Source organism: Arctopsyche grandis, chromosome 2 (assembly GCF_051622035.1).
Source record: "Arctopsyche grandis isolate Sample6627 chromosome 2, ASM5162203v2, whole genome shotgun sequence".
Classification (NCBI taxonomy): Eukaryota; Metazoa; Arthropoda; class Insecta; order Trichoptera; family Hydropsychidae; genus Arctopsyche; species Arctopsyche grandis.
In genome coordinates this window covers 13,125,519-13,139,112 of record NC_135356.1, presented here as the reverse complement: position 1 = coordinate 13,139,112, position 13,594 = coordinate 13,125,519, and the positions used below count along the sequence as shown (strand labels likewise).

Sequence of the window (13,594 nt, the reverse complement as noted above, 5' to 3'; positions counted from 1 at the left end):
TTTTTAGTTATTACTTTGTTCCACAATGAATCAAAATCGTCTTTTTTGTTATCTAAATATTTTACAAATTTTTTAATTTCACTTACGCAATACGATATGTCAAAGGTTTTTTTTTGTAAAATTTCAAATAAAAAATCTGCCGAATTAAATATTGCAGAAAATAATTGAAATTGAATTCAAACTCTTTTAAATAACGATGAAGGACTTCAGCATTTATGACAGCATCAGTATCCCATTCGTCTTCATCATTAATTATTTGATTAAATATTTCCATTAATTCTGTTTGATATGCTAATATCATATTTAAAATTTTGCTATTGTAGTTCCATCGTGTAGGGGCAGCAGTGGGAAATCGTTTTTTTATTTGACAATCGAGAAGGGAAATTCTTCTTGAAGACTTACAAAAAAAAGTTGAAAATGACAACATACGGCTGAAAAAACGTTTGCATCCGGATATATGTTTAACAGATTGCGACAAAACTAAATTCAATCTGTGAGCGTAACAATGGACAAATAAAGAATTAGGACAAATATCTCGAATTTTTCGTTGCACTCCATTATGCTCCCCGGACATTACAGCCGCTCCATCGTACGTTTGTGCAATTAATTTGTCCAAACAACCAAATTCTTCCAAGGTCTCACGTATGTGCTGAAAAAGAGCATTAGCTGTTTTATTGGGACTAACATCGACAAATCCAACAAATCTCTCCTGAATTTCATTGTTTTCATCTACATATCTAAAAATAGTAGATAGCTGAGCTTTGCGACTGATATCTGTAGATTCGTCCACAATTATGGAAACAAATTTTGATGCACGTATTTCAGTTTTAATCTCATCTAGCAAGACTTTTGATATTGCGGATACCAAGTCATTTTGTATATGGTTCGATAGTCCAGTAAACACCGTAGAGTTATCTAAATGAGTTTTCAATTTTATGTCTGATTCACTCAACAGATACAGCAATTCAATATAATTCCCTCTATTTTCCGATTCCTGGTGTTCAAAATGTCCTCGTAAAGGTTGTTCTTGTTTTGCTAAAAAACAGATCGCGCTTATTAATTTCGACAAAATGTATCTATTTGCAGTAACTTCTTTGTTGTGCATTTCAATATTTGCTTTAAATTGAGCACTTAAAAAATTTTCTATACGAGGTCCCTTTCCAAATTTTTTAAATTGAGCAGCAGAACATATGTGAGCTTGAGAACATTCATGTCTCTTGCGCGATTTACTTAAATTGTTTAGGTCAGAAAATCCAAATTTACTCCAGACATTCACTTCTTGAGAAAATAAAATACATGGCCAACAGAATAATTTCGTTAAGTGAGCACATCCACAAATCCATGAAATTTTTTCGTATGTTTCTGTGTTAAAATACCTTTTAAATGTTTTTGTTTTAGACTGAATATTTAATATTGGTGTGGGTTTGGGGCTCTTAACAATAATCTCCTTTTCATTAAATGGGAGAGAAGCAAATCTTCTTTTCAGCACATTTTCAATTAAACAATTGCAATTATTATTGATCTCGACGACAAGTCCACTCTCATTGTTATTTTCGATATCCATATTAAAGGCAATAATGAAAACTCGTAAGTAGTGGAACAGTAAACTAAAAATAAAGTTAGACGAAACTAATTTAAATGAAAACTTAATTCAAAAGTAAAAAATAACCAACTTACAGTATAAATGATTAACTTCGTCTAAAGAAATGAATCGGCTAGCTTTTTGATAAATAACTTGGGGCGTAGCGTGCGGAAATATCGATCAACAGCGGCTTCCAAGTGAAACTCAATAGATAAGCAAACAGAGAAACCGAATCCACCGTAGAGGTTAAACAAGTGTCAACGCGTCCGCGCGAATAAGACAGCCTCATAGTGCGCATGCGCAAATGGGATCGGTATCGACTCCGAATCCATGACGCGGGCGCACTTCAGTCAGCGTCTACTCGCCAGCGTCACTCGCCTGTGGCCGGCCGGCCGCCTATGCGAATCGTTAATAAAAATTATCAAAAGATCCTATATAATGCATCATGTAACAAAAAACACGTAATATGTGAAATATATATATATATACTCATATACTACATCATAATCACGTACATCACTAAGAATACATCGAAGCGAAATTCAAATATTTATTAAAAATACTCTTGGCTTTTTAAAGTTATAGGGGATGCGCCGCATCCACCGCATCCATGGACCGCACGCCACTGATATATATATATATATATATATATATATACAGTGGCGGACTGGGACTGAAATTAGTGCATGCCAGGAGTCAAAGGGGCCCCACCCAGGGTTAAAAATATTTGTCCCCCCCCCCATATACCAAAATTTCCTTCTTTCCATCACGCTAAAAATCAAGGGTAAAAAATAAATATAATTTTCAAAAATGGGACTAAACAAATTTAGGTACAAGAAAAATGGCAAAAACAAAATAGATCCATAAATTACATTGTATGTTTCGTTTTAACCCGCAAAAAAGCGCCGCAGGCGAAAATTTTTTTCCAAAAATCTTTACATGGTCAACAAAAATCGAAAATCAAACTGTGTCACTAAAAAACTATCAATTTACTTAATTTCTACCGACTATCTATGTATGTACATACTTTATGGGTCTACGTGACGAGACAGAATGTTAAATGACAGGAAACATAAATATCGGAAGGCAAATATCGGAAATCGAAAGATCTTAAGTCGAAAGATATTCTGCGCGCGCACATTAATACGGGAGGAAAAGGCTGTTCCTCTTGTTCCTGTTGTATCCTGCTCACGCAAATGAAGTGAGTATGTACCGTTTACCATGCATCATTTTTTTTATCTTTCGACTTAAGATCTCTCGATTTTCGATCTTTGCCTTCCGATATTTGCGTTTTCTGTAATTTAACATTCTGTCTCGTCACGGAGACCGATACTTTATCTATGTACACAATGTACATACGTTATAACAATAAATAAAGTTTTGGGATCATGCGATAATTCGAACTCAGACACGACCACTGATCACGTTTACATAATATAGAAAAATGTGTGTGGCTTTGTGTGCCTGAGTGTGTGTTTCTGTGTGTCTTTTTATTAGGTTACTTCAGCACCGGGATTGCGGTGCTGGGAATTTCCGATCCCGGGATCCCGGTGCTATCACCGGGATTTCAAATGTATAAGAAAAAAAAGTTCAATTGCATGTTTTCATATTTCAAAAACGTTCAATTGCATTTTGCAAACTCTCCCGATGTTTTACGCAAAAAAATACTCCCATATTGGCGTACTAATTTTAGGAGTTTGGCTACATTCTTTAAATTTTCGGTTCACATCCACACCCCTGAACGTATCAAGCTGAAAATTTATATTTGTATTCTATATGTACTAAATTTGATAAGGTTTTGGTCAGAAAGCAAGAAATAAAATCATTTGTTATTGAACCGATTCAGTAAAATATTAATTTTAAACCTTTCCTAAAAACAAAAAATATACGAACTTTCGGAAAAATAAACGTTATACATCTGTTTTTGAGACAAAATAAAGTAAAGGGGACCTTTCTAACGATTCGCTCCATAGGATGAACAATTTCTAAGAATTTTACCCGAGGCATACCACTTAAAAACCAAAATATACTTGCTTCGAAATAATAAAATCTTTTTTTTTTTCAAAGCACATAGCAGCGATTATTTTATTAGTTTACCCAAAAGTAAAATACATAAGAAATAAACGTAGCATTCATAGATTCGTAGTATATCATTAATCATTAAATTCATAATATTTTATAAATTCACACTATTCCTAAGTTCAATTTAGAGGGACGAGTGCCTCCCTACCCCCCCCCCCCAAATTACGTCCCTGAAAACAATGCATAATATTTTCAATTAATGTTAATCGAAAATCTGGATTTTAGGGAGGGGGCCCCTATCGTATATTTCTTTATACATGGATGTGTCTACATAGATTAGGAATAGATTTTATATTCGGAAACTGTTTAAAATTGTGTATTTAAATCTTAATATATCGTCGAAGAATAATCAAATGTTATTTTGAAAGTATGAAGTAAATTTAAATCGAAGGTTGATGATGAATCGTCCTATCAAAATTGTTTTAAGCAATTCAGTTTATATTATTCACGTACATTTGTTTATTTCCATTTTTATTTCAGTAGGTAGTTGTTACATAGGTATATACATAATCTTAAGGTTGGAAATGGGTCCAGCAAAAGGGCCCACGCAAATATTGAAACTTACATTTCGAGCCTAATAAAAAAAGTTAACCGATCCTTGGTCTGTTAAAGCATGTATTAGTTGTTTGTGTATATCGTAAGAAATTTGTTTTGTTGAAATACCCAAACTTTAGGTCCCAAAGTGCAATATCCTATAAATTTTTACACACGTGAAAAAGTTATTTAATTTTACTGAGGGCCCATATTTTCCAACAGATAGTGGGGCCCACATGCCATCGGGCATGTTCGCTTGTATGGCCAGTCCGCCACTGTATATATATATATATATATATATATATATCTATATATATATATATATATATATATATATATATATATATATATATATATATATATATACATATGATATATATGTATTTATCAAATTGAATACATATATACCTATATAATAGCACTCGATTTCAATATCGAGGGTTTTGAAATATTTTCTGAAAATTATTACTTTGGAATATTATAGATCAATTCCTCAGAAAAAAAGTCAAGCTTTTAACTATTGAAATATATATGTATGTTTTGTCATTTTTTTTATCGATATTTTGGATATTTTTATGAAGTTTGGAGGATTTAAAAACACATGCTCATTTGACGGCCTTTGAATGAAGTTTTATTAAAAACACAGCGCATGTGTTTAAGGCCCATAGTGAGTTAATATGTATAACACATATGAACTGAAATATGAAATCCAAAATTGATATAATCGTATAAAAGTAATAATCATCACTCTTTCCTATACTTATATACTTTTTTCTATTAGAAACTATTGTCATTAATTAAAATTTGATAAAAAATGTAAATTAAAATTAAAATGTTCTATAAGTATGTATATAAATATCTATTTTTCATTGCCGAAATTATTGATGATTATTTACAAAGCTCACACATCCATATAATATTTTATCACTACCCAAGTCATATTATTTTATTTCTGCACCACTTGAATTATATACGAATGAATCATCGTATTAATTAATTGGAGTAAATATAGTGGACAAAGACGAAAGCAAAAGCGACATTGTGCAGATCGATCGAAAGATACGTACGTAAGTTCACCTTTCTCGGTATAGTATCATACATATATGTACATATTTATGTAAAATATGTACATATATATGTAGATATATACGTATTACATTTTCCGATGAGACAAAAGGTCGTAAAAGCTCATGGCGGACTGAACCCTTTGAGGGCATACACTTTGCATACAGCTCTCAGAAATTGTACATAAATCAAAAAGTTATTCCACATACATAAAGAGATGAACGAAGTGGAATAAAGAGAGATAGAAATTGCGAAGAAAATGTTAAGTCACCAAAGGTGACGACCTCATCTAGTCCTGTCGACTTATAAACGCTCTTTTGATAGATGACTAGTCTCCTTTGAACAAAATCACGGATTAACTTTCCAGGATATATGTATGTATTATATAAATACATATGTACATATATACGTACGTGCATAATTGAAACGAAGAAATGGTGACATTCTTCAAACTTAATATCATATGTGGCGATCTACTGTTTGTTTCATTATGTAATTTTTACTTTATCTATGTACGTAGTAACAATAGATGAAGTTTTGTGATCATGCGCAAATTCGAACTAGAGATTTTGACTCATTCGAACTCGGAATAGATCTCTGATCACGTTTTCACGATCTAGAAAAAATATATGCGTGTCTGTTGTGTGTTGGTGTATTTTGGGGATTTTTTGAACACGTTAGTTCTATCGAACTGAAACTTAGTATCGGCTACTGAAATTCTTATCGATACGACGTAAATTTTTTAGTTGACCGGAAATTGTACCTTCCCTTATAGGTGTCCTTTTTTTTAAATTTTTGAATAAAATTACATTTTCATATGCTAAAGTGCCATAGTCATTCTAAATTGACACTATGACTAACTGTGTTCATATCCAAAGACAGATATTAATCACAAATCGCAAGCGAATATATGTGTGATATATTATCAACATAAAACCATATCGTTTCGGATAAATAAATTTAAATTTCTCTTCTTACTCATCGCAATTTTTACATAAAAATATAGCTATGTTCCATTTTTTAAAACACGGGCAATCCTATTTTCCCCCAGATGAATCAGCATTCTTTCCACTCCTAAATATAATATAATATATCTCATTTTTATTTCGATTATTTTTTGCTTACTTTGCAAATATTGTTTTTAATTCGCATTACGATTCTTTCCACAGTTTTTTATCCGATTCCATTATCACAACTCATTTATAATGTAATACGATCATTTTTCAAGGTCTTGTCTCACTTTTGATGCGTTATCCTCAAATGGGAATATTAATATTTTATCGTCAAATTTTATTGAAGGAAAAACAATAAATCATCAGCGCACACGTCAACGTCAATGGCGATATTTATTTTGTGCGTGAAAGAAAAATTGATGAAAATTCTGTCATGGCTTTTACGTCCGAGCAATCTGACGTCAACAACACTCGATTTTTCAGCAACGGCAAAACTTCGATTTAACAAACTTTAAATTTAACTTATTAATCAAATTCGAATTTGCTATTATATAATATATGTATATAAAAACGGACGGGATATGTGTATGTATGTGAGTATACGTGGCGCACCGACATTTCAGCGCAAACCAACTTAGCGCAACGACAATTCAGCGCATGGACAATTCAGCGCAACGATAATTCAGCGCAAAATCAATTTTTTCAATAAGTTTTTAATGCGTTTTCAAAAATAATTACTGTATTGAAATTGTCGGCCATATCTACATGATAATTTCATAAATGTGAATAAATTTATTTGATAGAAATATTTTTTGCGGAACTCAGTTGAGAAACCTTGAATACGTAGGATTTGAAGACATAATTTTTGGGGAAAAAATCGGAAACCAAAGATTCTATTTGAAAAAAAAATTCTAATTAAAAAACTATTTGAAAAAAAAGTTGCTGCCCAGTTTAGAAACCCTGCTTAAAAATAAATTTTTGTGGCCTTAGTTGAGAAACCCTGCTTGTGTAATATTTCAAGGCACAAATAGTATCAAATAAATTTTTGAAATTATCATGTAGATATGGGCGACAATTTCAATTAAGTAATTGTTTTCGAAAACGCATTTAAAACTCATTGAAAAAATTGATTTTGCGCTGAATTGTCGTTGCGCTGAATAGTCCATGCGCTGAATTGTCGTTGCGCTGAGTTGTCTACGCCGAAAGGTCGGCGCTAAGATGGTTTGCGCTGATTTGTCGTGCCACCGAGTATACGTATGTATGTATGTGCCAGAGCGTCGACCAGTATGGAGATTTAAAAAAAAAAAACAAATTGGGTTCTAATCTGGGTTCTCTTTTGTGGACACTCCCTCACATGTTCCCACTTTACAATATTTATTTGCAAAAATATCTATAAAGATGTTGTATTTATAAATATGTACATATAAAATATCTTTAAAGATATTTTATAATTGTCTCGTCAAATTCGAGTTTACAGCATTTCATAGCTTATGATATTTAAAATGCTGCAAATATTTGTTCATATGTAGATATCTCTCTCTTTCTTTTTCTCTCTATATATGTTTATTTTTTATATTTAAATAATGTTATTTATATATTCAACTATAAATTGACACAATAATGAATTGCATTTTTGCTAAATTTTAATTGTATGATATACTCAATTCCATATAAAATTTAAGTTCCAACCCCTTGATGTATTATAATCGATCTCGTCCAAATTACATTTCGGCGGTTTTGACACGTCAATATTGGAAGACGAATGTGATATGAGGAAAAAATAAATAAACGGGACGTCTGCCAATTTGTCGATCGAAATTATTATACATGCATGCGAAATATAATATATACGATATCGTGAAATGAACGAACATATGTTTGCGTATGAGTTTTCATGCTCGCTTGAATAATTTATTGCGAAAATCATGCGTGAAACGATGATATTAAAGTGGTCTAATATTTTTTTACAATAGCAACAGTTGCCAAGCCGTTCACTCGACACCACTCAAGCGACTGAAAGCTGGCCACTTACTTTTGCGTCAAAGTGGGCCGATTTCATTCAAGAACCTCGTTTGCTTATTTTCGTTTGAATTGGAATGCTACTTCATTCCTCGGTGGCGTTTAATTTGCATGCATCAAACGATTTCCTTGAGGTGAAAGTTCCGTTGCTGAATATAAATTATACATTCAGAAATGAGTGTATTCCTGCTTAATGCATGACAAGTCTCGATTAGATTTGCAGATTCATCAATTAATTGTGGTCGCTTGATTTAATGAAATTGCATGAATGTCACGTTATATAATACCAAGTTTATTTTTTTTTGTCATATTATACATATATGAACGCATTATGAACCATCTCCAAGTAGTCGGCGAACTAATCGAGCGCGCCAACGAGTATCAACGGCCATTATGTCTAGGTTTCGTCGATTATGAGAAAGCCTTCGACACAGTTAGTCACAATGTAGTATTCAACGTTCTGCAAACACATGGAGTGCCGGAACCCTATGTGGAGCTGTTAGCTGCAATATACAAGAACGCCTCAGCTTCGGTAAAACGTTTTTCAGATACAGATACATAGATTTAAAATAGGACAATGAGTAAGGCAAGGAGAAGCCATCTCTTCCAAGTTATTCAATGCGGTATTTGAGGGAGTTAAAAGGATGCAGCAGGAGTAAAAATCAACGATCGCTTCTTGAGTCATAGCGATCCAGCTGGCTTACTTAACAGACTAACACAGCTGGACAGGTTAAGTAGGAAAGTATGATCACAAATTAACGTAGATTAGACCAAACTAATGTTCAATAGTTATTGCATGCCTGATAGCATTCCAATAGATGATAAACCAGTAGAAGTAGTAAATAATTATTTATATTTAGGTCGAATAATTGACATGTCCAGTTAGTTGTAAAGAAGAAGAAATAAATAATCGTATAAAATTAGGATGGATGAATGTTGTTTTTAAATCAAAAATGCCACTTTGCCTGAAGTAAAAGATCGTCGATCAATGTGTTTTGTCAGTGATGATGCATGGATGTGAAACTTAGATATTGAACACCAAGTTGCTACACAAAGTTCGATGCACTCAAAAAAGTATGAAACGTTGTACGCTTAGCATAACGAGGATAGGCAAGAATCTGAATACGTGGGTGAGACGTTTGACAAGGGTCGTGGATGTAGTGGATAAAATGAAGAATTTAAATGGCAATAGGCACTCCATGTGACTAGAAGAATGGAATAAAGGGGGACAAAATAAATGCTAGAATAGTACCCGAGATAATGCAAAAGGAAGACCGCAGGGAAGATGGGTAGACGAAATTAGGAAAATGTGTGCAGTGAGATGGATGCGAGTTGGGCAAAACAGAGACGAGTGGAAGTTTGTTAGAGAGGCCTTCATCCAGCAGTGGATGGCGAATGGATGTAGATGAAGATATATATACATATATGTATATATTACCCAAATCACATCCCAAAAACGGAATCGACAAATTTGTCTGTGATGAAAATTTCACAGCCACAGCTTAATGCACTGGTAGAGCTATTGCGTACCAGTAGAGGGTTCAAGACCTGGTCAAATACGCTGCGGTTCTCTAAACACAGATCGACCATCTCCCGTTAGAATTTTCTGATTTTTCTAGCTTAATTGTTGTGATGGATCCAATAAATCGATATCCTCCCCCTCAGTTTTTCACAAATTTGAGTTATTAGCATCTCGAATAATGTATTTCTTGCAAATTTGCTGTGTATCATAAATTTGTTCATTGTCCATAGATGTCTCTGTTATATGCTATGTCCTGTTATGTTTGAAATTTGTTAGTACTTATGTACAAAATAATTATAATATATGTGTTGCCTTAGAGTTAGTTCCTGTCATGACACATATGATGTATGTGTATAATATTATACAATAAAATAAAATAAAAAATATCGCCACGAAATATATGTACATACGTAGTTTTTTGACGACAAACATCTCTATAAATACTGACCTTAAACATTCAATAATTTTGCATCCATACAAAATATTTTTTCAATCTACTAAAAAACCCTCATCCCAATAATATTTTTCATCTTATTCCTTCCAAAAATACTATGAACACATTATTTTTTAAATTTCTATCACATTCTTTTGGATCCAAATCCTAACACAACCATTAATTCTATAATCCATGCGCTATAGGGTGTAAAGTACAGCATATGCGATTTATCTAAGCGGATGGACTTATAATCCATTTGAATGGTATTCAGTTCTTTAGATTGAAACAATTAAATGGCTCGAGTATAATCAATGAAAAAAATCAAATCAATATCATATTTATAATTGAATTGAGTTTTGATTTCTCTCCGGTACCAATCTAAATGGCGACGAGATTTTCATTTTGAACTGTAAAAAAAAAACAATGGAAAAAGCTCGCAAATGTAGCAAATAAGCTTTCGGCTCACTCGAGCGAATACTTTTCTATTCCACGCTAAGGATAGTTTTTTTTTTATTTCCTTTTCGGTTAACATATCCATTTCCATTATTGGACGATGGATTTTTGCGGCAAAGCAAGCATGAAAACCAAAGTTTCCGTGATTTTAGAAATCGTGTACGTCCATAAAGAGAGAGAAGTAAAACTAAGGACTAATCGTTTTCGCAACAAACAGTTATGTTGAAATTGCAGCTTGAAACTATCTAATTGTAAGTATATGTACTTACATACATACATTACTAAGCTGTTGGCTAAACACAATCATATGCTATGCTATTCAATTCCGGGTCGATATACTTATGTACTCACTAAGGCGTGTTATTGACGTGATTGAAAAAAAATCGCCATATACGTATGTAATAAATTATCAATTATTGGTCATTAATACACTTCCAATATACGCACATACATGTAATTGAACAGTATTTATATAAATACTAACATCTTCGATAAAAGATTGAGGTGTGTATTTAATGACCTTTACTTGTATGCCTTTGCGCAATAATTTATTTCTCTCTGTGGCCACAAAGGACTATTAAGGGTAGGCGTTAATACCTTTGAAGGGACGAAGAGGCTTTGCTGTCGCAAAACATAAAAAATGTAGTAAAAATCAAAATCTGGACTAAAAATGTAAAACTTCAAGGAGCATTAACCATGTATGTACATATTTAAACGTATGTATGTATATGTTTGTTTCAAATTAGAAATGGGGCAATTCATTTATAGAAAAACTGTAAAAAAGATTCGTATTCTTGTATATATTGTTTCTATCTAAATTAAAAATTATGAATAATTTTAATTATTAAAAAAATAGTCGTATGATTATCAAATAAATAAATAATATAATTTAAATTTTCCAATTTTCCGATTTTCCTACTACTGCCATCTATAGAATTTCTATAAAACTAATTTAGCAAAATATGTCTTTATTAAAAATAAAATAATTTCATCAATTTACCAATATATAAATTAAAACTGTTTTTTAATGTTTCTTATGTTGAATTCTCAGATCGATTCTCAATTTACAAAAGTCAAATATTAAATTAATTAAAATAAAATATATATATTTAGACTTTTGAGACATCTATTGTTGTACAGAAAAAATTTTATTTTCGATATTAATTTTCACACTTTTCATATTCAATTCAATTATGTACAAATGCAGTCATAAAATCACTTTTGAAGTTTTCTTAGCAAAAATGCAATTTTTATACAAATTTTATGATAGTAATACTTTAGTTAATTTATTTATTTTATTTATTTATTTAAAGTTTGGACCGTTGTAGCATTACAGGAATTCCTAATGCGCCACAATGGTCAAAAATATAACAGAAAAGACAAGAAACAAAATAATAAATTAGACATAACAAAAACAAAACATATATATACACAAACAACTAAAAATAATAATTATTATTATTATATATCATTTATCGTCTTGAATTCATTCTATGTTTACAAGGTTTTTGTATTTCGTAATATTCTTTCTCGATTATGATATTCTTTCTCGAGTTATGAATTCCATAAGTCCTCACCAGATAGAGTTTCAAAATTTGTCATCCGGACTGACCGAAACCAATCACGACAAGCAAATAATACACCACCACCACGTCGATCTACTCTATCGCGACGATGCAGCCTCCAGGAAGAATCAAAAAGTTCAGCATCAAAAAATGATGAAGTCAACCATGTTTCCGTTAGTGCTACCATATCATCACAAATATGTAGTAGAAACGGCTGAATTAAACGCAGCCAGCTTTGTCCTGAGACCTCGTGCATTTTGGTAATAAATTACCAATTTTCGGTCTCCCAGTTTGGCGCGTGACTTTCTTTGATATATATGTATATCAGCATATATATGTATGTATGTAATATACACATCTAAATGATATGACGGGCTGAAAACCAGACTGGTAAAAGTGACATTAAAAGTGACTGGGAAAAGTGACATCTGGTTTTAGTGCTAAAATTATAGCATTTTATATATTCCTTGTTGTGCCAAAGAGATCGAACCGAATTATCGATAATAACCGACACTTGTATCCGGTTGATAGTCGACAGGGGTGACATTATCAATGGATTTTAATATTTTTACGAGTGATAGTGACGATTCTGTTGCAGGTATGTGTGAACTGTATACTTATCTTCGTTTTGGCATAATTTTTTTGTAAGAAAATAATGTAAAATCGGTTCAAAATATAAATATAATCATAAACATGATATAACCTCTCATTCATACAATTTTGTATGAAGTTTGTTTGCAATACTTCAAACTGTCAAAAATATCACAAAAGCGTTTTTTTTAGCTCAATTTTTTTTAAATGAATATTTATATTATATTCTACTAATTTCATATGAATTTAATTATGCGCAAAAAATTATGAATTACCTTTTTGGGGATTTTATTCGATATAACACTTATACCAGTATGACTATAATGATTTTGTGATTTTTTTAGATGCAACATGGGTACCAGATGACCGTAATTTGTCTGTTTCTGCAACAGATGTGTCGTGCAGTGTTAGTGGAGCCCTAGATTTGCAGACTTCTTTAACCAATGTGGTGACAAGCAACTGAAAATGACAATGAAGAAATTCCTTCTGATGTTCCAATCCGATCACGCAAGAGAAAGAAAGACAAGTAAAATTAAAAAAAAACATAAGGAAACAAAAGCGCAACTCAGGAATGGAGTATGTCTTCGAAGGGGGTTACAGTTCCAGGCAAAACTTTATCACCATTTTACCCACAAATGTCGATACCAGTGTGATTTGTTTACTGAAGATGAACGTAAACTTTAACATAGCGAGTTTTGGAAATTAGGTAACTGGGAAGCCCAGATATATTGCCATATTGATAAGAAAAAGAAAAGTACAGAAATTTACATAAATTCTAAAAGGGTGTGCAAA

The 13,594-nt window shown here is 32.1% G+C and overlaps 1 long non-coding RNA gene across 1 annotated transcript; it reads left to right on the top strand.

Annotated features, from left to right (window-relative positions):
* Window positions 1-12,732: 12,732 nt before the first annotated feature.
* LOC143921897 (uncharacterized) lies at window positions 12,733-13,318 on the top strand. The gene is made up of 2 exons (XR_013261520.1): window positions 12,733-12,809; window positions 13,147-13,318. It is a non-coding gene; the product is annotated as an uncharacterized LOC143921897 (long non-coding RNA).
* Window positions 13,319-13,594: the final 276 nt, after the last annotated feature.